The following is a 25,020-nucleotide window of genomic DNA, read 5'->3' as shown; positions in this document are numbered from 1 at the left end:
GCACAGTACAGTACACACACACACACACACACACACACACACACACACACACACACACACACACACACACATACCGTTATCAACTCACTGTGGTCCTTAGCAATTTTCTCATGGATAACAGGCTGCTTCAGCTTGTGTTCAGCTCTTTGGCTGTGTGTGTGTGTGTGTGTGTGTGTGTGTTGCGTGCACACTGTCTCTGTCGCTCGGCCACAGCACTGAAACACACCTCACCTTCGCGCTACTGTGTGACAGAGCACGACAGAGAGCGAGAGGGGAGAGGGAGAGCGTGGCGTGTTCACGGCAAGTAAACACTGCAGATGCGATTAACTGAGATTGCCACGGGGGAGCCGTAATGGGAAATCAGAGTCCCTCTTCCCAAGAATTGTGGGTAATGCAAGTTTTTATGTATTCATCCCCTGATGTTAGACTCTGCATGCAGGCTTTAGGAATCGGAAATGACTTCTGGTACACTGACATTGCTGAAAGATTAAAGCGCTATTTGGAGCTTTTCAACCCTCTGACACAGTCTTCCTCAGCACATGGAGTTGACTCAATCGTCATGAAAATGGATCTCAATGTAAAAATTTTGTAAATAACTCTTGTTCTGTCAAGCTACTATTTCTAAGGTAAATAAAACATTCTCTTGCTTAAAGTTGAACATTTGGGCAAAAGCACTTAATCGCTTTCAAGTGATACCACTCTCATATCCGTATGCTACATATATCCAGCCGTCATGGTTTCTAGCGATGCAGACAGTTTCTGTTTTATCTGATTAGGTTTTAAGATCCGTCTCTTAACATTTCTGTCGCCAACCCAATTCAGTGGAGGTTATGGCATTCAAAGCATAGAAATGACATTTGAGAAACACAATAGGGTTTCCTGAGAGAAGCTTCAGATTTCTCCAGATAGTTATCGTGTGTACAGGTTTTTTGTTTTACCTGCGTCTGAGAAATGGATACTTCTAGGACACATACAGTAAGTGACCCATATGATCTGACTGATTTGGGTCAGCTGACTCTAATGTTTACTTAGGTGCTCCTGAGTGTACTCCTCTGTGTATTCCCTGCATGTCTCCCAGTTTCCCTCCCTCAGGTATTGCAAACATTTCCAGTACCAAAACACATTTTTGAGCAGACTGGCAGCCCCTGCTATACTTTACAGTGCTTCTACACTGTGTGCGCCTCCAGCTTGGATTTGGCAAGAAAACCATTGCATTATGCTGAGAGCCGCTGCAGCTCTGCTCCAGTTCTGCTGATGTACTGTAAATAATTCCAGGTTCATGTTAGTTTCCCTTGTTTAAATGCTCATTCGCTGCTATTGAGGGCAGCTGTCTGCTGTTATTGTTACTTCTAGCTCTTCAAGTCAAATGGAGTGATGCCAAGGACTGGGAGGGGACAAGTAGCAACATCCTCTCTGAGGCAGAAGCAGTAGGATTTGTGGGAAGTGTGGTTCTATGTTTGATAAATACAACTTGAAACACCTTTAAGTGCCTGTATGAATAAGCTGTGAACAAATGGCGACCAAATGATTAACAGCATGCCGAGTGTGTGTGTGTGGAGAGGTGAGGTGAGGTAATGGACAGTACACATGGTTGAGTGAACAGTGTGTGTAGATTGTCCCTTCTCCTTGGTGTTAAGTTTTGCTGATGCAGCACACACGTGCGCGTACACACACGTGCGCGTACACACACACACGCACACACACACACACACACACACACACACACACACACACACACTGCAGCAATGGGAGGCTATAATGTCACCCAAGGGGAGGATCCTCATCTCAAACTCTGCTGGCTAAAGCACTGCAGGGTGAGCGCACACATACAGTACATGCACGAGTTGTACACACATATACGTGCACATTAAGCACAGACATACGCACAAAGGTCTGCATGCACACTTACACATGTAGTGAGCCTTATCTGTATTCTGTAGGGCCTACCCATTTTTTTGTCTTTGTGAGAGGAATATCTCTTTATTTGTGAGAGATCTATTTGTCTTTTTTGTGTCTGTGGATTTCTCTCTGGGCTTCCTTGCCAACAAAAACCATCTCGTTTTGTGAAAATAAAGAGCAAGTAATAATTTCATTTTATTGGATTATCTGTACTTTTTTGTTTTTCTAGGGTTAGAAATGCACGATACAGTAAGGCAGTGTTCTTTCAGTGCTAAGCGGCCATCATGTGTTCATGTGGTCAGGTGTTTAGCATCATGTGTCAAATGTGGAGAGAAATAAAATATCTGTTCACGGATGTTTTATAACTGAAGCTGCATGATTGTTTGTGGAAAGATAATGAAAAGATGAAACACAAAGAGATGATTGTGGGTTTAGCTCTCTGATGTCTCTGTGTGTGTGTGTGTGTGTGTTGTGTGTAGTTAGCATTTGTCCAACATGCATGCACATATATCAGCTGATAGTGTGGTGAGGGTCTGTGCTCCACAGGGGTGGTTGTTTGCTTTGTCTATGTGCAGTCAGATGGAGAATGGGATAGCCACAGGATTGGCTTCCATGCATCACCAAGGACCTTGGGCTGGCTGACACCACTTTACACCTTTTCTCTCCATCTGTCTGTGTCTGTCACTCTTGCTTTCTTTTTTTTTGCCCCCTTTTTTTGTTTCTGTGGCCCTATTTTTGTTATGTTATCCTTTTATCCAGTTTACCTTATTTTTCTTTGCTCCCCTCCCATCGTCTTTTCCTTCTTCACCTGTCCCTCCTCCTCATTTTGACTTGCACTGACCTTCTGTCACCATGTTTCACTTATTCGCATTTCCCTTCAATTTGTCTCCTTTCCATTCCTCTTTCTATATATGTCATCAGCCTGTCTTGTACCCTTTCCTCTTGCACTCTCTCTCTCTTACCACCTACTTCTTTCCTTTCTTTCATTCTTAGTCTCTAATAAACCTGCAAAACTAACCCTACCAGTGGCAACGCACTCACACACACACAAAGATAGTCTGTCCAGCTTATAATTAAAGCGTACCTCCCTCTTCCCTTTTCCCAAGCAGGCTCATAATAGGAAATGCCCCCGTTATCTCTACAGGCACCAGCATATTAATATAAGCCGTAGACAAACAAGATGTGGGTACGTGCTATGCAATGCCTGCACTCTGATAAAATGCAATAGCGCAAGGCTGATATTACATTGTCAGGCTTTTCAAACTTTTTTTTCCCCAAGGTTGTTGTACTCATCTGTGTAGTAACGTGGTGAGAGCAGGTGAGGAACAGACAGGTGTGAAAAGAACAGGGGAAAATGTGGGAAATTAGGTGGAAGATAGAGCTCTCCAGGGTCAAACATGATTGTTTAAGAGCAGTTTCATTTTTTTTTTCTTTTTGGTTGATTGGACAGAGGTAAGAGAAATGAATGTGAAAAGAAAAAGCAAAAACCACAGGGCCAGAATCAGTCTCACATTGTTATGTCTGATTGCATGAGAAAGAATACTCTATTCCATTCAGAGTAAGGCTGCAAGAATGACTGTTTGGTTGGCCGGTTGTTGTTTTCTTTTTGTTGTGTTTTTTTTTTGAATAATCAATTAATTGAAGTCTATAAAAAATATCTGAAAGCTCTGGTTCTGGTTTCAGCAAAATTCTGCAGCTCATCTTCGGAAAATACATGGATTACTCGCAGGGCTAGCAGGTGAACAGCTGTAGCTGCGAGTTAACTGCTAACATGCTAACCAGCTGGCAACATGCTAGTGCCAGTCACAACAGCTCCCCAAGCTTCTTGACATTTTCTCTGGACTGAACTATTTCGTCCTCTTATTTGCAGTCTGTTCTCAGGACTGTACATAATTTCATTAAATAAAGATTATTGAGGAACCAAAAAAAAACTCTGAGTTAAAATCATTGCTAACAAGCTTGCTAACTGCTCGTTTATGAGTGTGTTAGCTTGGTTGCTAAGTAGTTCTACAGTAGGTTCACATTGTCCATTCAAAAGACAAATTTGTACCATCTACTCCTGTTTCATACCTGTCTCCCAACCACTCCTCTTTTGTGAAGCAGTTTACACTTGGACAGAGGATGTTAAATAAAAAAGTAGTGCTAAGCTACTAAATTAACAAGCCACAATAGCTTTATCTGTTTTGGACTCTCCACTTTCCCCTTCCCCCCAAAGGTCAACACTGTCAAGACAGCTTGATACTGGTCAATGGTGCAGATTTATGGGTCTAATTTCACTTTGCTCCTGCATGTAAATAATCCATGATGCCATTGGAAGGGTTTGATTTTTTTTGATTCGTTTTGATTTTGTCCCTTTTTAAATGTCAGGCCTTTTATTCAGAAGAGGTTGAAGCGTCAATGGTGCAAACTCAGTTCTTCTCCCTGTGATATAATGCACTGTTGCTGTCTCACTGCACTGACTCTTAAACATCAAATTTGATCACATGACCAGAACAAGGGAGCTGTTGAGGCTGCGGTCAGGGCTGGGTCAACAGCGCGTGTAAGACAAAGGTCAAAAGCAAGAGTCCGTTGCGAGGTCACTTAAGCCAAATGTTTTGTCTTTGTGTGTTGGTGACAGTGGACACTTTCATACCACATGAAACACAGAAGGTAATTTTTTTTAGACTACCAGACTGAAATTACACATTCATAAAATAGTGTAATTTTTCTCAAACTTTCCTTCAATGAAGAACCAGCAAGTCACTGTGGGACTAAGAGAGATATGGTAACTTCCTCCATTTTTTGTCTTATCAGTGATTTATTTGGTAACTGAGCTTGAGTGAGTGAGTGAGGGACTCTGCCCTCACTTTAATATGAGCAATAAAGGAAGTGATCAGTTTTTTGTCTTGTCTCACAGTTGTGATTTCTTTTTTCTTTTTTTGAAGCCATTATCTGGCTGGTACAGAGGAAGTGACTGCCTAGTTTTATCCATTTTTCTCCAGAGAGTAGCCTTTAGCCTGATTGCAAATGACTGTTTACAGCAGGGAAAGTATTTGTTAATGGACTGTAGGGCATTATGTCACCAGAGAGCGTGATGTGTGTGTGCGTATGGGAGGATGAGAGGGAGCGAGGCAGACTGTTTGTGTGGTCGAGCCTGTCTGCAACAATTTGCAACATGAGAATTGTAGGAGCGCTTGAGAAGGATGCAATTATAGCCATTAGTACTGTTTGCACATGTTGTGTTTTCTCTGAAATGAGGGGATTGCTTATACTGATATCTGCAAGTCATCCAGGGAATTTACTCCCCGTCTCCTTCTGTTTTCCTATACTCCAACCTCCTCCTCCTCCTCCTTCCTTTCTCCATCTCTGTCACTGCCGAGCTCTTTGAATAGGCTGGTTGTTTGCCTCCGCTGGCTTATGGTAAATATGCTCCACTATCTGGGAGCAGCAATAACAAAATGTAAAGGGAAGAGGAGAGAAAGAGAAAGAAAAGAAAGTTTTAGAGTACGAGAGAGTGGCACAGACAGAGAATTAGACAGAGAGTCCTGAATGAATGAGTAAATAGAATTAGAGAAAAGATGTTTGAGCCAAGTGGAAGAACAAAGAGTTGATTGTTGAGGTTAGCGAGGGACCTTTCAGTTCCTGGACAGTTTGTCCCTGGTGTTTTTCTAAGATTCCCTGATGAGAAGCTTTATTTCTTGAGCAAAAACTACTTAAAAGGTAATTTTACAATCATTATGGTTTACCTGAACAGTTAGGGCTGGAAACCTCAATACTTTTTTTGAAAATGCACCACATGCCAAAAGATGGCCTTGAGTGATTGCTCAGATTCATCTTTTCAATATGCGTTAAAGAGTTGATGTTATATTATTCTGTAACCATTTGCTTTATGAGTAGTAAATAAATCATTTACTAATGCTTTATAGATTAGTTATAAGCCATTAGCAGGAATACATTTTGGGTTGCCAGGTTGTGAAAAATCCCTAGAGTTTATCCTTTCTAGTTGGTAATAATGCTGTCATATATGTTGGGAATCCATCAATAAATATTCAAAGTGGCTATTTCTAAGTTTTGCCGTTGCTACATAGCCAGCATTAGCATTATCAGCTGTTTACTTACTGTAGCCTCCAATCTATAAGTATTTTAACCTCTTGTCTTTTCAATGCTCTTGTCAAACACGTTACAAGTTGTAAATAAATTATGACAGCACAATCTGGCAGCACACATTTTGTTTCATATTAAGGCATTTGAGAATTTTTTTAATTTTTTTTTGTTAAACTCAATACATCTGTACAAGTATAGAACGTTTTCAAACAATGCCCAGTCCTACATAGAGAAGAGCTGAAATAAGTCAACGAGTCAACAGAAAATTTTAATGAACTTCGATTAATTAAAATGCATTTTCACCAGTTCAACACCAGGAATTATCTCGTTCGAACCTGTCAAGCGTGAAAATTGGCTGCTGCTCTTGATAGAAGACTAAATACATGTGAATTTAGAAGTGTTGTTTAGACAAATCAAGCAATTTGAATGAAATTTCACCTCAGGCTCTGAGAATTTTTAATTAGCTTTTTTTTGTTTGTTTGTTTTTTTTTTACTACTTTCTGAGGTTTTATATACCAAATGATTTATTGATTAATTGAGAAAATAATGAGCAGATTATGAGACAATGAAAGTAATAACTGAAATACAGTGTGGGATTAAAGACTCCACAGTGAGGATGAGAGGATATATGTGAAAGATCAGGTCATGTGTTGCAATTGAACCCTGGCTGCAGCATCTTCACTTACACATTATTAATCTTTATTTTTTTCACAGCTCAGTGAGATTGTGAAGTGTACAGGTGTGGCCGAGGGAGTAGCACGTTTGAAAAATGCCTACAAAGCCTAAATGCTCAAGTTGTGTTGTGGAAGCTGCACCTTTTCTTCAGATAGCAGGAGAGGGGGTTTTGACAAAAGGAAGAAAAAGAGGGAGGGGAAGATGAAAGTGGTTTTCCCTTCCAGCTTCTGGTGAAGGAAGTGAACTCAGTGCCAGAGAAGGGGAGAGAGAGGACTTTTTTCTTCTTTTTTTTTTTTAAAGAGAGAGATGTGAGCTTGAAAAACGAAGAGACCCACCACAGCAGGGTGCTGTGCTGAGCTGCACTGAACAGCGACATTAAAAGGTTTTGAACCAGAGCCAGCCCCCTGAGCTCTAAGTGAATACTGAGGGACCGAGGAGGGGGGGAGAAAAGTTAAAGAAAATGGAGGATTACAAGGGAGGGGTGAAGATGAAAAGAGGTGCAAGGAGACAAGAAGAGAGGAGGAAGGTGGAAAATAGGACAGTGGAGATGAGAAAAAGTGAAACCTTGGGTAGTTAGGTGAAGTAACATGGTTTCTGGTGTCTTCTTTCAAGCTGACAAAGTTTAGGAATAGAGTTCGGTACAGACGAGAAATTGTGTTCAACTTCTCTCGGAGACGATGTGCTTTCTTTTATAATCAACCGCAAACATTCTTTGTGCAAAGGGGGAGACATGATGCAGAAATTCAAACGGGAATACGCCCTTTGAGAACATATGAGGACAACAGCGTAACTTTACTGCAGGCTCTAGTTCAGGGAAGGTTTGAGTAAGACTTCTTCAGAAATTAATTCAGGAGTGTCTCTGGATCCGAAAGGAATGTAGGAATGGACAGATGGAGCGGAGGATGGGGGAAGAAAAGTAGAGAAGGAGGAGGAAGAGGAATTTGGGGAGCTGAGCCAATGGCAACTCTCAGATAGACCAGAAAGTGACAGGAGGAAATCCAACTTGTAATCAGAGCTACTTGATTCTGATGGACTAGACATAACAAACCTTAAAAATTCTTTGCACTCAGAGGTGAAATTATTCAGTCTTCGGCTATGCTTCATGCCAGGTTCTCCAACACTACAGGGAGTTTGTAATCCTGTGTAGTTTTGGGAAAGAACTTGCATCATCTGGAAAACCTTAAAGCGTCGGTGAAATGTGAATTGCGTGTCTGAGCAGAGAATTGGGTTCTTCAACAATTATGTTCGTATTCAGTTAAGCAGCAGGTCTTTGGCTATAAAATGTCAGAGAATATAGTACAAAGCTGTTTTCAAATGACATTTACTATCATACTGTATATGACAAAGATAAGGGGCAAGTCCTCACATTTAAGAAGCAAGAACAGCAAACTGTTTGGTATTTTTGCTTGAATTAAGATGGAAATGATCAATTAATTATCACAGATTATTTTTTTCTGTTGATCAGCTTCTTGATTAATCGACTAATTTAGATCTGTGACCCGCATTTTAAAAAAGTATCGTGAAAGATCATCTTGATTCACTTGGACCAAACAGGTGATTATAATAAGCTGATTATGAATCCATGCCGACAGATGGCTGTTTGTAGGTGTTTCTCTTCTCAGCCATGTGCTTTGCTGCTGCATTGTTGCCCTGATTTGAGTAAATGTTCAGGGAATTGTTCTCTCTCAAGTTGTCGGGAGCAATAAAAAATGGTTTGATGAAGGCTGTTTTTATCTGGCACAAATAGGACCTGTTCAGTCCTCATGTGTCGTGTTTGATAAGGAAAAGGCTGCAGTGGCTGCTGCAGTGCTCAAGCAGGAGAGACGCAGGATAAGGGGGGGGGGTGTGTTCCACAGCAGCTTCCACTGTATATTATTTGTCAGTTTTCGCCTCTCCCATCCCAACATTAGCACTTTTCCTGTTCATTGTGACGTTATACACATATGCACAGACCCGTGGCAATAAACACACATCCGGCCATAAACCGGTAAATTAAAAGCCTGACTCAGAGCAACAAATGAGGCTGGGGGATTAGCTTCTTTTCAACCGTGTTATGAAGGTTATTTTTAGGCTCTTCTCAGCCACACAATGCCTCCATAAAAAAAACAAAAAAAGTGGGTAGGGTTTGGCTTTTGAGCAAAGATCTCTGGCTGTGTGTCTGTGGCTGATGTTTCAGTGTGTTTGAGTGTGTCTCGTTGAAACATGAGATTTCCAGTGAATGTTGCATTTTAGCAAAGAGCATGACTTAAAAAGGGGGTTTCCTAAGACTTATACATGAAAAGTGACCTGTTGTGGACTCAAAACTGAGATTGGATTCTTTAAAATGAATCTGGGTTTTCGTATCTGTCTGTTTTATCTCTGTTTTACACACACTAAGAGACCTGGCCCTCTTTCCCTCCAAAACATATAAATGAATAAACCCCCTGCCTTGTGCGCGTACACACACACATAGACAAATCAGTGTTGGCCCTCAGCCTCCACAGTAACTAATCACTCAGACAGCGTGGTCGTGCCCTCTCATTAAGCATGCTGTATGCTGAAAGCAACACTGCTAATGACTCTGCATTGCCTGTTACGCACACACAATACTCCCAGGATTAATGCCATAATAGCTAGCTGAAGCCACACAAACCCTCCAGACAGACAGACGACACTCCTGCCCGGCTGTTTTGTCTCTGCAAGGATGTTGTCGTAGGAGAGGGTGTGATTTTTTTTTTTTTTTTTCTGCCATGAGATATTCCTATTAGCAGCAAAAGAGCTGTCAGTTAGTGTGTGCAGATTCTGTGCTCTACTGTATTCTATCAATAAACAGAAGCTATGCAGAGAGTGTAACATAAAGCCCCCCGCGGTGCTCTCCCAACAATACCGACACTGTTCCAGAAACTTCACATCCCATTTGTTCTGATGTCAGCGCTGCCGGTTCTCTCCCGAGCTTTTTTAGCACTCGTCTTCTGCGCTGTCATCTTGCATCCGTTCATGGTTGCAAGTGAGCATATACGGCCCCGCTCATCTACTCAAGCAGAGTTAGCCCGCTCGTGCTTCACGAACTTGATGCTGTCGGCCAGAGCGTGCACAGATTCAATCAACAGGAATTTGCCGGAGTGCAAATCACAGCAGAGCTGAATCCAAATCTGTATTGTTCACCGCCTGAAACACACAATCTGCTTCTTCCTTTTTTGGAGGGGTGAACAAAAGGGGTGGGGTTCGTAAACAGTGTACAGTCATGGACACACAATTCCTTAATATGATGCTATTGACACAAGTGGGTTTTTCCCTTTGATGCACTTGATTCTTTAGCTTCTTTTGCCCGTTGATTGTTGAACACAGTCTCTTGATTTGTCTCATGTTGTTAGCTGATGATAAATTGCGTGGATAGAGTAACACCATCGATTCCTCTTTTCTCAGTGTGAGGTTTCATATTGACTGTCTCAGTAACTCAATCACTCGGATAATGGCACAGAGGAGAGACTGTTTGTATGTATATTAGCGTATACAGGCTTGCGCTTGACATTGTGTCTCACATTGTGCGCAGGTATGAGAGGGCGCATGTGCTGTGTGAGTGTTTGTGTTCACAGGAGGTGTCAGTGCACGTCTTTGTGTTGTGTTTTCATGCATACACAAGTGTTTTTATGCCTATGCGCGCCCGTCAGTGTGCATGTGAGCGGATCTGAAAGGTCTGCATTATCAGCCTCTTGGCAACAAGCAAATGGAGAACCACTGAGTTCTGTTGTGTCTGTTCATCGTCAAGGTCCTGTCGCCCCGGGTTACAGGGTTGCTAGGGGATGGATGGACAGACTGGCATCACCAAAGTGCCAGCTAGACGTGTGGGCTCTCCGCATCCTGATTTCCTTTTTCCATCACCATCCTTCACCCTTACCTGCTGCACCTGGAGAGCGCTGTGAATTCATTTTCGCCTTTATGAATAAAATAAATACATTTTAAATTGGTTTCCTAGGAGTCATAAGGTTCATACACAAAAGATACTCTCCATGCAGATGAAGGAGCTTTCTTAGAGGTTCTTAGTTGGTTATGTACAAGTCTAGGTTCCCACAGTAGGTGCTACTCAGAAAGTCACTCCACCAGCTATGTTTTGCAGACGGCTTCAGTTTTAACGGCAGACAATTTGGGGATTAGGAAGCAAAGTTTGTGTACTCGTGATTATTTGGCTGTCTGTTAAATAAAATCGTTACATAAACAGGGTGTGTCCTTGCAAACAGGAAGCCAGCATGCTGTTTCATCTTCCTCCTCCTCCAGTTTCAACCAACCCAGTCATTTCTATTCTATCACAATTAGTTGCTGACAAATCGTATATTATGACCAGAGTTCCTGTTTGTTTCTAATTATCGAGTGTCGGGGGGATGAATGTGTTTGTTTTGTCACTGTAGATGATTGAATCCTTTTAATAGACTGTGTCATTTATTATTACTGTAAAGCATATAAATAATCATGAAGCTCCATCGGGATGGATGTTGTTTTAAGATATGTCGTGGTTGTAGTGTGTGTGTGTGTGTGTGTGTGTGTGTGTGTGTGTGGGTGAGAGAGAGAGAGGAAAGGAGTGGAGGTTTGAGGCGCCAGCAGAGAGGATATGTCTGGCAGCTGTGTCACTTCGCAGAGTAAAGGCTTATGGGAGAATTACAACGAATGAGCACGTGGACCCACACCCACACACATACACACAACTTTCCCTCTACAATGTGTGTGTTGTGTTGTGTGTGTGTGTGTGTGTTGTGCTGTGTGTGTGTGTGTGTGTGTGTGAGAGACTCTGTGTAGAGTATGTTCATCACTCAGTTGCCAGTGACTCGCGACTGTGGCATTCACAGCAGCTGGCACAGCTTTAGTCACAGTCTACCTGTAAACGCACGCAGGGACAAGAACCCATATCACAGCAGAAGAATGCATATGTGTTAGAAAATACTTCTTTAATAAACTCCAATCGACAACAGATTAATAGATTATTTACTTTACATAAAGCTACCAGACATTGTTGCCTTACATTGCTCTGTTTACAGCGTGTAAGTGAGAAATAATGGAATAAAAGCACATGAAGAGTAAACACAGGTTCCTATAGTATTATTAAAGGATTCTTTTAATGCTGTGTTAAATACTGCCAGCGACTTCTAACCATCTAAACCATAAATTCTGCTCTTTTCAATCTCAGTGCTACTTGAATATGATTGCATAGTACGAGCATTTCCATAAACTTGTCAGAGGGCCAAACCCACACACATAAACACACGCCCACTCCAGACACACTCCAGTGATGTTCAAAGCCACTCAGCTGTCTGGACTAATCGATGTGTAATGTGTCTGCGAAAGCCTGTGTGTACTTGTGTTTTCATCGTGCGAATGTGTCATCTCTCATACGCTCTCACACCACACTTCAAGGTTGTTGTATATCGGCCAGAGCTTCCTGGAGTGTCTCTGAGTCCGGCCATATGCATTGTCATTTTTACAGCCTGTTATGGGCGACGCGCCGCTTTGGTGCTTTGGTGCGTCGCGGCCCGCCGAGCGATAACGAGGCTCGGGGAGGGTGTTCGACCTCTGAACATCAGGAGGGATGTTAACAAGCTTTCCTTGATCCCCCGGGTGTATGTCAAACAACACACACGCTCGTACAGATGTTCGGTTACACACTTGCTCTCACATGTGATAGCGTATATCAGCTGCGGAACAATTACATGCACCATTCAGAATTCATTCACAGCTGAACTTTAATATCCTCCTGTACTGATGCAGTTTGGCCCCACAGCTTTCACAGTTCTGTTGTTTAAAGTGTGTAACTAATTGAATTATTGTCATTAATTATTAACGTATGACTGTTCCTCTTAACTTATGAATAATTCTGTCTCTGTATACTGACAAATGTTCGCCATATGTCATCAAAGCAAAACCCGATGTCTTAAAATAACACATTATGTCTTTAAATATGCTCACTTTTTCATTTTTCCACCATATTAATTATTAATTGGAAGATTTATACCAGGCATCATGTAAGTAGAACTGCCACAAACAAATATTTTCATTATTAATGAATTTGCCAATTATTTTCTCATTTAATTGATTAATAATTTGGTGTCTAAAATGTAAGACATTTGTTTAAAAAAAACCTCCCAGTTTCCAAGGTGATTTTTTTTTGTGTTGTCAGAGCTGCAGATGGTCTGTCTTTGTAACTGTCTTCAATTAACCATATATGTGAATATTAAAAAATGGAGTTGCAGGATTTATCAGCTGTCATAATTGTTGCTAGTTCATTTTCTGTCAGTTCACTCATCAACCAATCATTTCATCTCTGACATGCAAGCAAATTCTCTTCGGCAGAAAAAGTGTCTCGTCGGTTGACTCGTTGCCTCAGCTCTAGCTGTTTGTTAGAGAACTGAATGGACAGACACTAAAAAAGCTACATATAGACAAATTGATCCCTGTCATTTCACGCCCACGAAGCTGCATCATTCAAACACTGGAAGACTGTACGCCCAGCTGCACTGTCAGCAGCTCCTCTTCATGGGTCAGTTCGCTAATGAACACCATGTCGCGCTGCACGCTTGAGTCCGTGTTGTTACGTACCTCGCCCTCTCCCACATCCTGTCTTTGCTGTTGCTCCTAACTTTGCAACCAATAAAATCTTTATTCCCCTCCAGAAAACTTGTGTGATGTTCCACTCAGCAAATCTCAGAAACGGGCTATGGAGCTCATTATTGAATCATCATATGGGCCGGCAGCTCAATGCGTTGATCAATTATTCATGGGAGTAAAATCTGAGGTGAATAACAAGTTCCTCATGTGTTCAGTTAGGATTGTAAACACATGTATAACATCAGCTAGAGATCGCAGAGAAATAACTCCCGATCAGAAGATTTTTTTTTATTATATATCCTCCCAAAGGTGCTGAGATTTAGCAGTTTTCTCAGGGGGGCTGAACTGAGTCGCCCAGCGTCTTGTCATGCTTCAGGAGTCAGTTCACGTCTTCTCTTACTTCCCCTTCACTCTATCTCTTTCGTTTCCTGCCGAAATCTTAGAGGATGAGGTGGGGGCTTTTTTGGAATAACTCCAAACATCTGTTAAAACTTCCTCCACCTTTTATAGATCTTGACATGAAATGGCTCTCAGCTTGACACTTTATTTTAGTGTTTCAGTCTAATTTAATGGGCCGTCATGACCGCACGGTGAAATATAAGTCCATAATAACCAGAGAAAGTGTGTTGCTTTAGCATATTGGTGATCTCTCATTCTCTCCTTTTAATTACTGAAGCAAGGGAATCAATAGAAAAAGGTGCTTTTGAAGCGAACTGATGCTTTTTCTCCCAGCAGTCAAGAATGATGAAATGAACCTTCAAGTCAGAGCAACTTTCCAATGTTTCCTCGGGTTTTAGATTCCTGAGAGAGTCGCTGTGTGTTTCAACCTTGAAAGTCAAAAATGTTTTACTTTTCCTACTTCTGATTCTTTTTTGTTTCTTTCATATTCCCTAGATATATTTTTTCCTTCCCTCATGAGGCTTTTCTAAACAATTGTGTCAGCGTGTGCATGGGCAGCTTTGCAGACAAAACACACTGCAAAAGGACTTGAAAGCTGAACTGAAAACAATTTCTCTCTCTGCTGAAGAAAGACTCTCCGACTTTAAACAAAGGGAAGCCACCCTTGACAACTTCAAATACCCGTGGGTCTGTTTTCTGAGCACTTGTGGCTGGTTTAGCCCCAGCAACATTGGCTGCAACCAGCCGTTTATTAGTGGCCTGTCAGTAGAACAATAGCTGCTGTGGCCTGCCGCAGAAGGAAGGGCAACTCTGCTAAGCTAAGTGACGAGGCTAACCACAGGACAAGGCCAGGAGAAGCCAAAACACAGGAAATTAGCCGCTGTTTACTTTTGCTTGTCTAGACCTGTTCCTACTAATTAATTGTGAAGAGCCCCCTTGTGGATTTCTGATCTCTAAGGAATGAGCTCTCAAGGTTACTCCTGCATGTTTCATTGTTTGTGCTGCTTTTTGAAATGAAGCAGTGTTTGACCCATTTGTGGCCCCCAGGACTGTGAGCTGTTGGCGTTAGCCCTACAATAATCCCCCAGCGACCCAGAAAGTCATTTGTAGAGCAGGTGGTTATGTGGGCCATAGGCCTAATAACACAACAATGGCGTCATATGGCTGAGAAAGTGTTAAAGACAGCAGGGGTTTGGCATCGCATTGTACATTATTTATACCTGGTCACTGCACTACCCTTGAGGTTTGAGCTTTATGGGCTACAACTGTATTTGAATATAATTGTCTAAAAGCAGCTGAAGTGCATCTTGAGTATGTGAGCTGCCACAGAACGCACACACACACACACACACTCAGGACTTTAGAAATTGTGGTGTGTGTGACCTAGAGGGTTTTACGAACAGGAGAAGGGCTGATGTCACTCATCCAAGTCATCCATACATAGGATTAGAACGATGTATTGCGTGTGTGTGTGTGTGTGTGTGTCTGTCCGTGTGTGTGTGTGTTTGTGTGTGTGTGTGTGTGTGTGTGTGTGTGTGTGTGTGTGTGCATACATGCACCACAGATGAGCCATATTACCGAGAGTTATTGCCTGAGTTTTTTTATTAAATCTTAGTACCCCTGCTTTAGCCCCAACACTAATGTAGTCAGTATGGCTGAGTGCAGCTGTACCATTTTACCCATAATTCTGCAGGATATTGCACAAAGTACATTTGGTACAAAACAAAAGGGTGAAGGTTGACATATTTCCCAGCATGCAGCTGCATTCCTATAGCCTCTCATGGGGCTTTTTATGGGACAGTGCGAGGACAGAGGGGGTAAACTAAGAGGACAGTCCGAACAAACTGCTCTGTTCTCTGGGGCATCTTTTTCCAGATGAGGCCCTTATCTCACGGCCTCAGATGAAGCACTCTGAAAGTGTGTGTGTGTGATTTTGTGTGCTTGTGTGCGCGTGTGGGTGGCCTGTTTACATTCCACTGATTCCTCACGGGAATCCCGCTCTCTATCCTCTGTTCCCTATTTGCCTGGGAAGGTGTGTGTGTGTGTGTGTGTGTGTGTGTGTGTGTGTGTGTGTGTGTGTGTGTGTGTTTAGGATATTTTTAGACTTCTCTCTGAATTACAATTGGTCACTGTCCTCAGACCTGCACTTACTCTTGGTCAAACTTCACTCCTTCACAAACACACACATCCTGACGGACTCCTTAACCTTGGACTCTTTGGACTCCTGTTTGTGTTGTTCCTGTGAACAGTATGCACCTGAATGCACCATCCTGTTCCCCACAGCTTTGTATCCTGAGTACCCACACAGTTGTTGTGTATAAATGCTTCCTCTGTGTTTATTTTCAAATTAAAGCTTGTGATTTGTCCCTCTTCCAAACTCAGTCCTCTAATCAAGATTTCTAGGAAATCTTACACAACAAATTTTTTGTCGGGAGTGCGGAGATTGCAACCGTCATTTTTGTGCCCAAGCAGCTTAAAGGGCAAAATCTGAAATCTCTTCTCTGGCTCCGTTCACACTGTTAATTCCTCCTCAAGTGATGATTTCATGCTCCTTGCTGTGTCAGCTTATGTTGAACTAGTCACCTTTTTCTATCTCCCTCTTAATCCTCCAAAGCAACAATCACACACAGGCAAGCCTGGATTTGTGCTCATTTTTTAAAAGATTATTTTCACTGTATTTTTTTTTTTTGCTTTGTTGGATAGTAAACTGCAGAGAAAGACTGGAGTGACAGCTGATAGAGATTCCTTGTAACAATGATCAAGAAGTTCTTTACTTCACTCACTATCTATTTAAGGACACCAATCTCATTTTCATTGAATTTAGTTCCTCCTTTGAAAAATCCTTGACATCTGCTCCAAGCAACATCCTGCCTGCTCTGATAGCCTGACTCACAATAATTGATGTGACACTGATAGACACTCAGGAAGTTCTTAAGTAACCAATCCATAAAGACAAGTCATTATCGCCATAATATGATGTCATATGTTGCATTTTATATTCGACCCAGGGTGATAGCAGCGGGGGAGGGGAAAGAAATCACCATCAGCAGCACTCCAGGGGTCAGAGCAGTGTGGAGTGTGTGTGTGTGTGTGTGTGTGTGTGTGTGTGTGTGTGTGTGTGTGTGTTGTGCAGTGGGTTAAGTGTCCAGGGCTTTGCTAATGGCCTAATATGAGTTTGCGTTCCAGGAGAATTTAGAGGTAATTTACAAACACTGTAATGCAGTGGCTCTTGATTTCGAGGGGCACTCGGGAGGAGTGTGTGATGGGTTCGAGTTCAGACTTGCGTGTGCTGAGTGGTGCACAGTGTTGTGTAAACAGGCAGGTGACAAATTAAAGGAAAAAAAACCTGAAACACAGCGAATGCAGACGCCTCTAAGCAGGTTCACTGCGTGATACAATTAAGCAATGAACACCACGTCATACTCTGTGGCATGTACAGATGGGTGAGAGTTAATAGGAAAAACATCAGTGGATTCTCTAAGTTTCCTGAACTCGCAAAGATGAAGACCAAACTTCACACCCATTTGCTATTTTGTTGATGGTGGTAAGCATTGTCCAAAGGACCTGATACACTCAAAAAGACGGCACACGGACAGCAGACGCTCTGTTTATAAGTGGGCTCGTTCGTTTTACGCATACAATCCACACATTTAGACCCTCACTGCTAAGTCACGCAGACTCTTGTAGGTTTTTCATTGACTTGTGTTGAGTGGAGGAATGATTCCTGCGCTGCCATTTACTGTTTGGTCAGTCATACAGTTGACTCACCACTGGCGGTTCAGGCACAGGGATCACTGGAAGATAGATGGATAGATAGATACTTTATTTATCCCCTAGGGGAAATTCATGTGTCCAGTTCACCGTTGATGAAAATAATAATAAATCAACAATAATTATTAAATGCGTCCACTTCCTTTGGCATTTTGGTTTACAAAATGAAAAATGTTAAAGTAGCAGGAGAAGAACAGAATATACAGTATGTACGGGTCAGTCATGAACAAGTTATTTTACCTAGCTAGCCTTCCTGTTATATGACTGTGTGCGAAGTGCAATTACATCCACTCCTCACACTGAAGCAGCAGCTCAGTAAGTCACTTCAGCAAGTCACAATAACATGCTGAAGAGCAGACCTTGGACATGTCTCTTCTGAATTGACAACTGCACACAGCTTCCAGCGGTATTTACCCTCTGAGAGGGAGTCGTAAAGACAGTATTGTAAATACAGCTGATAAGCACTATTCATTTTGTGAAAGCCTGTGTCTGTATGCCACATACTTTCTCAGTCAGCCTGTGAATAATATCAGTGAGTGTCACCTCTGCCTGCCTCGCTGTCTCCACACATCTTGCCACATTATCCACCCACTGTGTCGAAATGGATTTGCCTCCGGCCACCTCAGCTTCCTTGAAAGTGTCAGTGTGAAGGTGTCTCCGTTGCATTTTCCCTCTCAGACTGCCGTCTGCATACTTAGTGCTTTAATGTATTGGTTCACTTCGCTCACTCCGTCTTTCTCCCTCCGTCTCTCTGTCACGCTCATGTCTGTCGCCTGCTAATTGGTTCATCTCTATTCGGATGACTCTGTCTCTGTGTGTATGTGTGTGTCTGTCCATTTCTCGCCATATTTTTGTGTCTAAATCCCCTGTGTGTGTGTGCGTGTGTGTGTGTGTGTGTGTGTGTGTGTGTGTGTGTGTGTGTGTGTGTGAGTGACTGACTGACTGACTGACTGACTGACAGCAGATTTTCCGCCACCAGCAGGCGTTCTGTTTGCCGCTCTGATGCACATTCAGTTGGTTCATTTGGTTTTCAGCTTTCCCTCGGGACACACTGAGCCGCCCCCATTAACTGATTTGAGAAGGGGCTGTGGCAGCCACCGCCGCTTTGTAAACAAACATTCTACCATGTCATTTATTTATTAAACACGGTTTGTCCCCCTAGTTCGTGGAGGTGTTGAATATAGGAAGCGGTTTGTCGACAGAGGAGCTTTAGCTGTGTGATTATGCAGCTTTTTGGCTTCAGTCGTGGTTGGAAAGAGACGTCAGCGGTGAATAATTACTCTCTGCTGTCTTCACTGGCAAACAACAGGTGACAGTGATAAGTAGCTGGTCAAACAGCCTGCCTCAACTGTTGCACTGCAACTACCTTGTTAGAAAATATCTGTAGCTTAAAGGCATACAAAGACTCCAGGATGTAACTGAGCCTGGCCAAGAAATAGTCCAAAAATCTAATGAGATATAATGAGATATAACATGTTCATGTGTGAGCTTTAGAGGTGTTGCTATGCAGATTTTTTTACCTTCAGCCAGGCTAACAGTTTCCCACTGCTTCCAGTCCAACCAGCTGCTGGCTGTATCTTCATATTTGCCATATACACACAGGGGTATTTAATCTTCTCATCTAACGCTCAGCAAGAAAGCAGATGAGTGTATTTCCCGAAAATGTCAAACTATTCCCTTTTAAAATAGAACACTCTGCATATTCTCTCCAAATATGCTGTTGGTTTGATTACCTCCTGTCTGAGTGCCTCTTCTTCACCCTCTTCACTTACCGCCAAGAAATACGGAATAATCTTCCGGTGGCGAAATGAGGAATCAAATGGAATCGTGAAGAAGGTGGAGGCAGGGCCGTGTCTGCCTCGTGCAATCGTTTCAGAGTTGCTCAGGCGTGCGGATTTAACCAGAAATCTGGAGATTGCTTGTCTGAAGGTTGCCATGTCTTGCAGCATGCCCCCCCCCCACCCACTTCTCCTCCTAGCTCATATAGAGGTTGCCATGTATGTTTGGCTGCAACCCCCCCACCACCACACACACACACACACCACCACACACACACACACACACACACACACACAAACACAAACACACACACAGCCACCCTGGCCAACCACCCCCAGCTGCTGTTTCTGATTGTAGATGTGCCCTTTGAGTCCCTGCAGGCTTCCATATTTTACCATATATTTATGGGGGAGCAGACGTGTTGAATATGCTATGGTCTGGAGAGGGGTGAGGCTGGGGGGGCTGAGAAAGAGGTGAGAGAGGAGGTTGAGAGCAGAAAGATGAAGAGAGATGGAGACAGAGACAAAGAAAGGATGATGGACAAGAAAAGAGATAGGGAAGAGAAAGAAGACAGAACAGAGAATTTGGAAGATTTGGTGCTTTATGTGAATGGGAGGAAGAGAGCTGTGTGTGTGTGTGTGTGTGTGTGTGTGTGTGTGTGTGTGTGTGTGTGTGTGTGTGTGTGTGTGTGCGCGCGCGTGCGTGCGTGCGCGTGCGTGCGTGCGTGCCTGTGATATTAAACAAACCCGGCCAGTAGAAGTATGTCTGAAAAATGCCTTGCTCTGAAAGGTCAGAAGCAGCATCAACAGGCCTCCTTCACTTTTTCATCCCTAACTCTCCTCTATCTTCCCTCTAACTTCTCCTCACATATCCACACACACTCTCTCTCACACACACATACACACACACACCACCCATTAGCGAACCAGACTTGTGCTCCCTCTTCAGCTCAGCCACAGTGTGTCACAGTCCGCAGGGTTGGACAGAGGGTTGGAAGGGTCTGACCCCCTGCCACTCGCCCCGTCTGCGTCGTCTAATAAACCCACCCCTGCTGTGGTTAGAGGCTTGTAAAGACGGATCACATTTCCATTTCAGTTGCTCATCCGCTCACACACACATACACACACACACACACACACACACCAACACACACACACACCAACACACACACACACCGACACACACCTCTATTAATCCCCCCCTTCCCCCCTTATTGCCCTGTGCCTTTTGTCCAAAAGGCTGGCGTCAAAGGAGGAGATAAATGAGGTGCTGCGTGGCAATTTTCAGAGCAGTGGCGGAGGGTGTGCAGCCTCAACAGCTCAGGGGTGTGTCTGCAAGACTTGGAAGAAGAAAGAAAGAATCATATTGATTTGTGTTAATGCATCTTTGATAGAGAAAATGTGTGCTTGTGTCGTTGGCGTGTCACCTCATTTGTGAATTCGCCGGAGCGAGAGCGAGATCATGCGTCTCCAGGCATCTGTTGCATTTCATTAGCAGCTTTTAGAATTACCTCAGTGGATTTCTCTCTCCCTCTCTCTCTCTCTCACTCTCTCACACTCACACACACACACACACTCACATATGACACCCTTCATCCTATTCCATCCACCCCGATAATCCCTTTTATCTTGGCGGCTATTCAGCACCTAAAGGCCAATGCCACTGAATAATGATGTGGTCGTATCTACTCCTCATTCACTCTAATGCTAATCTTCATCTCAAGGTGACAATGATAGAAAGATTTTATGCATGCAGGCGTTCGACGCTGAATAAATCTAATCAGAGGTGTGTGGTATCTGCTCGTCTGAGCGCCGTTAATATTTCCATTTCCCTTTTTAAAGAAAGAAAGCGCCGCTTTTTCGAGCGTAGTATCAATTTAGCCGCAGAGCAGGAGTCAAAATGACGCACACGCATGTTCACGCACAGACAGACACACCCTTCGTTAGCCCTCTCATTTCACGGCACTGTCCATGCTCTTCGTCCTCAAATTCCTTTAGTTCAACAGTTCACCCCCCCCCCCCCCCCCCCCCCCCCCCCCCCATCCCTTCATTAGTGTTTGCCAAGAAGGTCACTTCTAATGTGAGTGACAATCCCTGAAATCATCCCAACAATCCATCTCTCTCGTTCACGCTCCGCGCCTTCATTTACATATTTGGATGACACGCCTGGCTGGTTTTGTTTAATCACTGTAAATTGCCCCGCCGCACAATTACCGAAGTCAGTTTTGTTTTAGCATTTTATTATTAGCTGTGCGGCCGGCGCTGTCACAAAGCTAATCAGTCCGAGACAATGACAGAACGCGTCTCTGTGCTGGAGTGAGGGGAATAAAAGTGCTTTGTCAGGAACATGGAGACTAAAAAAATGTCTCTGTGTGGAGTTCAGCTCCGTTCATTACATTTCAAATGAACTTGGATGTTTTGCTCGTGAAGCATTGTGGCAAAAACACACATGACCCTTCACGTGGTGTTAGAAAAGTGTTTGTTGTCACCCTCAGAGGACAGCTGTAGCTGCTACAGCTGCGGTTTCTTTTGGAAGCTGTAGTTATGTTTAAGCGATGGACGAAGTTCTGGGTGACACACTTCCTCTTTTCCAGGAGCAGAGGGAGCGTGAGTGCGAAGTAGAATCGAAATTGAAAGATTCATCATGTGTAAGGAAGACGCAACTAAGTGAGTCTGTGAAAGCTGTTATTCAGGAGGGGGAAAGAGAGAAGTGGAACTGCAGTTGAAAGGTTTAAAGTGTTTGAGGGGGAGAGAGTGAATATTCGTTCCATACAGTGTGTTAGCGGATCACACAGACTCACATTGTTAAGCTTCGTTCAACGAACACTCACAGAATCAAACGATTTAAATGCAGAGCAACGGCCTCAGGCACTGGCAGAAAGGACAATAATAGGGTAGATAAACTAGGGAGAAGAAGGGAAAAGGCTCACTGGAGACAAAAAAAAGAGAATTTAAGGCATAATGAGACAAATATAAGCTCATTTGTTTTTAATGTGAATTTACCATGCTCTCTTTGTCACTAAACTATATTTTCCAAGCTGTGGTGGAGCAAAAATGCCAGCGGTGATCCAGCCTCGGCTTTTAGTTCATCCAATTTGAATACAGTAGTTTCTGGTTCAGCTGTGCTTTCTGAGCGCGTTTCAGAGGAACATCTGCAGGCCTCCAAAGAATTCTGGGTCAGCGGCGTCCTCGAAAAAAACCGTGAGAGGAGGGCAGGAAATGTATCTTTCCCATGGGCCTGAGCGACATTAACTAGAGGCAGATTTTACAGACGCGCACACATGTTTACATAATCCCTGTACGTACACACACAGAGCCTCTGCCGACTGTAATGGCTCTGCGAGGTCGGCACCGGACATGACACAGAAACGCTCACGGAGAGGGAGAGCTTTGTCATTTACGGGTGAAGACAGAGGACACATGTTGCTGCTTCTGCGGCCTTGCAGCTGGTCGGGATTCAAGAGGAGAGAAGATGGAGGTTGAATTCTTGAAACTAGATCCTCCAGTTAACCACGAGACCACCAGGACATCATGTAAAATGTGGTTGCAGAGGATTTATCATAAAATAGACAAGTACAGTAACTGGATATTGTAGTTCCCCTCTTAAATATGTTTTCATCGCAGTACAATACAGAGAAAACACACACGCAACAAAAAGGAAGAACAGAGAATTAACACATGCAGATGTTGCGCGGAGCTTTTTCAATTATGAACATTCATCTTGTTCGGGGGAAAATGCTTCATATTTCCTTTATACATCCCCAGTGAGAGTTCAATATAAATGCTGCTTCGAGCAGATGCTGCCACTGTATCTCGAGAGAGAGAGAAATGATTGCAGTCCTGCGTTTGGATGAAGATATAACACAGATATCTGTAATATGAGAATATGGGGGGGGGGGGGGTCGCTAAATTATGCAGTTTCAATTTCCCCATTTAGGGAGGATAGATCAATTTCTCATGCTAAAACCATTAACCCTGAGGAGAGACAGTGTTACCAAGGCAACGCGGATTATGTCCCTTGATCAGAAGCACCTGTTTTCATGCTTGTGCAGACATAGGCTCAAACGCAGAGACAGTGATTAGTAAATGAGACAGCGAAATATACAGCGAACCAGCAGCGTCAGTCCTCCAGCTTCACACACACACACACACACACACACACACACACCTACATTCCTCATTTCTCAACTGACACTTGTAGATTTTTTTTTTCCTACATTCAATTCAAGAGATGCACCTGTGTCTCTGCATGTGGACGGACTGTATCGCAGTGTCTCAGTTCAGGGCAGGGTCCCTCTTGCACCGCAGCCTGTGGGGAGTTGTGTTTCACCAACCCTCCCTGGGGATGGGTGTGTGCAAGGATTTATGCGTCACTATGACTATGTAGGCCTGTGTGTGCATTCTGCTTTTTCTTTCTGTTTCCTTTTCTGCCTTTTTTTCTCTGTGTTTATTCCTGTGGTTGTCCTCTCTCTCTCTCTCGCTCTCTCTCGCTCTCTCTCTCTCTTTCTCGCTGAATTCCTGTGGATGCAGTATGGCTTCTGTACATCTTTATTACCCTCCCTCTCTTTCTCTCTTTCTCTTCCCTTTTTTCCTCTCTTGGCAGCCGTCGCTTGTTCCTTCTTCTTCTCCCCTCCCCCATTTCCTCCACCCCCACCGTCCAAATGGCCCTCCGGTCAGGACACAAGATGGTCAGTGGTGTGTGTGTATGTGTGTGTGTGTGTGTGTGTGTGTGTGTGTTATGTGGTGCGTTCAGGTTCGTTGTTTTCATGACCATTTCATTCGCACAAAGAAGGAATCATGTTGGGAACCAAAGTTCTTTAAAAAGACTATTTGTGCATTTAAAAAGGTATCGTATGTATGCGCAGGAATATGTATCATGTTTATCACTATCATAGTCTGTTGATGTGCATTTCTGTGCTTTTGTGCATGCATGTTTAACTGTTTATCCATATATCACCTAACCCTAGCTCTAGTCATGCTCATGTCATGATATTTGGGTGATATTAGTTAGCTGTGATCAATTAGGAGGCATTCTCCCTCTGTCACCGACTAGCTGGCTATCAATGGAACGAGCGATGGAGAGGACAGTGTGGGATAGAGCTTGTTAAAAGAGGCTTTCATTTTTCTTTGTGTGTTTCAGTGAAATAGTTGTATGCCCAGTTTGGTCCAAAGTGTCTACCACAAAGCGACCTCAGTACAGAGACCCCGCAGAGCGCTGACTAGTTGTTTCGGGAGCAAAAAAGTCTTTGGGTTGTGCTTCATCCTTGCAGAACCAGTACCACCAGTGTGGTACAGGTGAGCGTGTGTGTGTGTGTGTGTCACTAAATGTGCAGGGTGTGTATGTATGAATTGATGTTTCTGCTGGCCAGAAGAAGTTGCGCTTTTGCATACAATGCATTTGTGACAGAGAATCCTAGTTAATTTCCCCAAACAGTGCACAAAAAGGAGTCTCTGCAAACGAAGCAGAAATCCTCATTGTGTGGAATAAACTCCCGTCATCACTTTCTTCCTAGCTCCTTTTATAATTTTAGAAATGTTGCTTTGAGCTTCCTGCAGTGCTCCACACAGGCATGATTTTTGTAAAGAAAGTTGAGGCAGCCCCCCCCCCTCTAAAAACTGGATTATTTATTATTGTGGAAATGCCTTTGGCTCTCCTATGAGAAGCTTCTCGGGGCTCATTTCTCAGCAGCAATCCAGCTGTAAACCTTCCACCGTCTGCGTGCACCCAGAGGACCCTGCAAAGGAAGGTGTCACACAGCCACACAGGCATCCACAGAAACTGAAGCACTGCTTTGCATGTGGATGTTAATACTCTCCCCCCCCCCCCCCCCCCCCCCCCCCA

General features: G+C 43.4%; 1 protein-coding gene across 3 annotated transcripts in view; it reads left to right on the top strand.

Moving 5' to 3' along the window:
- Positions 1 to 25,020, top strand: part of pag1 (phosphoprotein membrane anchor with glycosphingolipid microdomains 1) — a 50,895-nt gene that overhangs the window by 5,696 nt on the left and 20,179 nt on the right. Inside the window, exons 1-2 of one of the 3 annotated variants that reach the window (XM_087175616.1) lie at positions 23,899 to 24,024; positions 24,319 to 24,473. The exons of the other annotated variants lie outside the window; for them this stretch is intronic. The gene's annotated coding sequence lies outside the window, so the exon portion shown is untranslated. Of the gene's footprint in view, positions 1 to 23,898; positions 24,025 to 24,318; positions 24,474 to 25,020 lie in introns of those variants that run through there. 3 annotated transcript variants of the gene reach the window in all.

Source organism: Seriola lalandi, unplaced genomic scaffold, assembly GCF_002814215.2.
Source record: "Seriola lalandi dorsalis isolate HSWRI2012SDOR001 ecotype SW California unplaced genomic scaffold, Sedor1 jcf7180002054476, whole genome shotgun sequence".
Taxonomy (NCBI): Eukaryota; Metazoa; Chordata; class Actinopteri; order Carangiformes; family Carangidae; genus Seriola; species Seriola lalandi.
The sequence above is the reverse complement of the archived record's forward strand: the minus strand, read 5'-3'. Positions and strand labels throughout refer to the sequence as shown.